Source organism: Cricetulus griseus, chromosome 2, assembly GCF_003668045.3.
Source record: "Cricetulus griseus strain 17A/GY chromosome 2, alternate assembly CriGri-PICRH-1.0, whole genome shotgun sequence".
NCBI lineage: Eukaryota > Metazoa > Chordata > Mammalia > Rodentia > Cricetidae > Cricetulus > Cricetulus griseus.
This window is the reverse complement of record NC_048595.1, coordinates 280550246-280555024: the sequence shown is the minus strand read 5'-3', so window position 1 is coordinate 280555024 and position 4779 is coordinate 280550246. Positions and strand designations below refer to the sequence as shown.

At 41.8% G+C, this 4779-nt stretch overlaps 1 non-coding gene across 1 annotated transcript; it reads right to left on the bottom strand.

Moving 5' to 3' along the window:
• Positions 1–3822: 3822 nt before the first annotated feature.
• LOC113834265 lies at positions 3823–3981 on the bottom strand. The gene has a single exon (XR_003482663.1). It is a non-coding gene; the product is annotated as a U1 spliceosomal RNA (small nuclear RNA).
• Positions 3982–4779: the final 798 nt, after the last annotated feature.

The window sequence follows — 4779 nt, the reverse complement described above, 5'->3', positions numbered from 1 at the left end:
TGGAGAGCACTGGTGTGAAGGACAGTGCTCAGTGGATGGAGTGCCTTTCCTTCAGTATAGTAACCAAGGAAAGGCCATAAATGCTACTAAGGGATGTGCAGATTTGTACCCAAAACTAAAGGACACTGGAGAAGAGTTGAGGAACCTGCTACTTCACATGGAAAAAGAGGCAGTTCTGACCAGGGGTGAGTATGGGACAGGCTGCAAAGATAGAGGGTCAATAAGAGACAGGAAGGGCAGAGCCCATGTGGGAAGGGGCTCTGGTTGTATTTGCATGAAAGAGCTGAAACCTGTTCTAGTCTGGAAGGACTTGGTACCCAGTGGGTAAAAAATGACAAACCAGGGAGGGAAGAACATAGGTACTGAGGGTGCAGAGAAAGGCTTGACCAAGGAGCAGGTGATGGCTCTTTAAAGGGAGATGACAGTTTTGTATGTCATTTGCAGATAATCATAACTTGCAGGGCACCATGGTATCTCAATATAAACCAGGACAACTCATTGATGCCTCCTGGAACTTCACCATTGATGGACAGTATGCCTTCTGCCTTAATCGCTATAATCAGAAGAACAAGAAATGGGAAGTGATTAACTATAATGACACAGGTATCCTAGAGCAATGGGAGAATAATGCAGAACTAGCACAAGATCTAGCAACGCTCTCCATGGGCGATTCTGATCTCTGCCTCAAGGAAATCTTAAAGCAACAGAAGGAAATGCCAAGTAAGTTGTTAAGTAGCTTATCAAAAGGAAACCTCCAGAGGATGGGAAAGGCATGGAAATTCTCTTGAAAATCTGGTGACTTGTCTATATTGATGTCAGCATGTGTGCAAAATGGAAGATTTGATTGAGTGATTTCTGGTGGTCTTCCTGTCTTTGGAGCCACTGATAGCCACAAGGATCTCTTTCCTACCTCACCTCTTAATGTTTCTCTTTCCCATTTAGTCCATAGCCCAGGCACTACATGGCCTGCTAAGGGCCATGTCTGTGTGCATCACTGTAAACTTCCAGCCTTTTCTTCCTCACTTAGAGCTGCCTTCCACAAGGTTCAAGTCACTTTGAAAGGGTTCATTATGTTTCTCTGGCACAATTAAGCACCAACAATTGAGCCAACATCCAGAAAGTTCTCAACATAGTAAATATGTCACTTTGTTTGATGGTTTAATAGACATTTGCTTTCTTTGGTAATGAAATAAACTCTGCAAGGACATCATTCACACAACTCCTCTCTCTACTCAGGAATTGTAAAATAGTTATTACACATGAGTTCCTCGGGTTGTCTGGGGATCAAAGGTTTTGATGGAGATGTATTTGTAACTTTATCGAGAATTTTCCTGATTTTTTTTAAAGGACCAATATCAAGGACCCCAAATATCACAAAGGTTACATCTGCCATGCAGCTTCCATCTACCATGAACACCACCCAGCCTCCACCATCCAGGCAGTTTCCAAATAACAATAAATCCACCATCATTGCAGTAACCATCATCATCATCCTATTTATTACCATTTGCATTTGCAAGTATGTTAAGATGAAATGTCATCCCGAAGGAGGTAAGGAAGAAGCTGGGTTCTCTTTCTGGTTCTTGGTAGGGTTAGTTTGCTAAGGACTTGTGACAGATGTCCCACTGGGTATCAGGGCTGTGAATTCCAGTCTTCATGCTTGCATACCAAGGGCCTTACCCACTGAACCATCTTCCCATTCCTCCAACACTGTCTTTTTACAGTCTGTCTGCCAGTTCCATACAATATCGTCTGCTCAGACACCAGGAAGTGAATGACACAAGCTCCCAAGTGCCTCACTTGCATGTGCCACCACCATGACATTTGTCATGGACTCACTCCATGTAAAGTTGTTTTCACACAATCATCAGGACTCCCGATTTTACTCTTTCTGTCTCACTTCCCTCCATGAGCATGCAGTTGAGTGGCTACTGGCATTTTTATTTAAGGAGAAAGAGCGGTAGGAATGTATTCTGAGTGCTTTAGTGGATTCGTTCTGTAATCAAACTCTTTCGTATATGGTTAATACCAACATGCAGAAACCTCAAGCTGACTGTGTTGACTCACTAAATACCAGGACACAGGCAACATCTTTAAGGGACATATATATTAGCATGGAGACTAGCATGTATTGCAGCTGCCCAGCAGAAAGGATGCAATGAAATACAACTGGAGACAGAAATGGAAAAGTGCTGCCCCAAGATCAGCATCACAACCTCAAGATGCTACACAGCTTCCAGCTACCACTCAGATTCCATATAAGGAAAGATTTATCATCTGAAGCATCATTAACCCAGTCATTATTGGTGTCCCCATGACTGTGAGGAACAGGCACGCCATTGGCACCTGGTGAGGCATCTTAGGCTCAGGAAGTGACCCATATAGATAACATGCAATCCTGTCCCAGTGTGTGCCCTGGGCATTGCAGATGCTCTAGGAGAGTTTTCATGAGTTGACCCTATTGATGTCACAGCAAAAAAGAAGAATTTGTGGAGTCAGTTCTTCCAACTGCATTTGTTGTTCCAGAGATTCAGCTCAGGTTATCATGTCTATAACATAAGTTCTTTGGTCACAGAGCCATTTCATTGACCCTAGGACAAGTTGTTGCCACAGGTTGTGATGTCCTATGTGGACACCTATGAGAGGAACATTGCTCCACAGTTCTCTTCATCAGGAAGATGGCCAAGATGCTTGGCAAAGACATCACTTAACTCAGTTTCCCTATTTTGTTCTCAAACACACAAAGTTCAGTTTTCTTTACCTAAGAACATGGATGTGTGAGCAGCAGGAGTGCAGACCTAGAGGAGGGCTCATAGAGAACTTAGACATAGAGAATGTAGACAACTTAGAACTTAGAATTATGTCTCATGGTTATCATTTAAAGACCTTCAAGACTCTCTTCATTGCTCTGATTTCCCATGGCAGTACCCTATGTTTTAGACAAAATGCTATTAGAGTAATTTGTTTTCACTTTCTGCTATAGTATTAGATAGACATAGGGACTTATAGCTAGAATCCCAGCACTTGTGAAGAGGAGCCAGGAGGATGAAAACTAAAAGGCTATCTTTGATTATGTACTGAGTTTGAAGCCAGTTGAAGCTACAAGGAGGAGACTTAATCTCAAAGAAAGAAAAGGAGAACTTATTATTATCATTTATCATCATCATCATTATTATACACGAGTTTCAGTGTTGATAAAAAGCTTATTGGAGAATGGCACCAAATATGATGCCTGTGTCATACCCCACACATTAGTAGCTATAGGTTTATGATAGTCTTTACGACAAAAACAGAATAGACAAAGTTTATTTAAGAGGTGGCACCTCAGTACATTCCTATAATTCCAGCACTGAGGAGGCTGAGGCAAAAGGATCACCAAGTTCAAGGCCAGCTTGAACTGCATGGTGAGCAAACATGGTGAACTGTTGATGAAGCAAACAGCCAATAAGAAAAGAAAATAGAACGAAAGAAAATAACCTATCTAATTTGACTGATTACTTTGCTAGACTTCAGTGCATATAAAACTTCAGTACTTATCTTAGTGTCCTTTGGTATTGAAAAAAATTGTTTACAAAAGGAAAATGAAACTCAATCTCCTCACTAACACCATTAGGTTTTGCCATATGCAGCTGTGGAGCGAGCACACAAAGTGTGATGAAGATGGCCATGATGCTGATTTTCTATTAGTATTTCAAACCTGCCCTAAAAGCATGCTTAGTAAAAAAGATTTCTATCTAATATTAGATAATACGAAGCTCTGTGTTTTATTTTGTTCTTTTAGTTTTTTGAGGAGGTGTAATTATTTCAAGATAATTTTTTTTAAATTTTTGCCCTAGAGAGAGGTTGAACCATGCAGTTTTCAGTCCAGTTTCCCTATTTGGGGGAACTCTCGGGGGTCAGCACACTGCAAGTGCAATGGGTGAACCTTGCCCTGGGGATACCACCAACATGATCATGAGGTCTCCCGTGCTAGGGAAGTATTCAAGAAGCTTTTAATAAACTGTGAACTCTGGGCAGGGTTGCACACACTTGTAATCACAACACTTGAGAAACAGGGAAGACCCTGTGGAACACGGGAAGTTCTAAGCAAGCTTGGCCCACAAAGCAAAACCTTGTCTCAAAAAAAACCACAAAGACACATTAAAAGTAAAATAAAAAGCCAACTTCACCTGCAATACAGATATTTGACTAATCATTCACCAGTTTTGATGTTAATAAATCTCTTTTAAATATATGTCAAAACCGCATTTTCATCTGAAGGAAAAAATGGCAGAAAGGTTTGAAGTAAATACACACACACACACACACACACACACACACACACACACACACACACACAGAGAGAGAGAGAGAGAGAGAGAGAGAGAGAGAGAGAGAGAGAGAGAGAGAGGCAACACTGGCAAAGCTGAGCTGCACGGTCTGTGAAGTGGGGAGATCACCCATCTGAAATGAATCAGAGCAGGCTGCAGATGTGCAGGTGCCACTGTAACTGACACCCCCTTTCCATTACCAGGTGCTTCTCCACAATACTCCTCAGCTTCCTCATCTGCAGTCTGATCTACAATCATTGCCAACAGCTGCCTCTGCTACTCCTCTTCTGCATCACAGCCAGGAAAGAAAAACATCTGATGATGTTGGGAATCTGCCATTTCACTCTGACCAAACATCTGTGAAATATTTAAATATTTAAGTTGACAGTCTCCAGGCCTCCTCTATCACTTTATCAAGATGTAACAGATCATTGTCACCAGTGACTCCATCTCGCTTTATTCCTGGTCC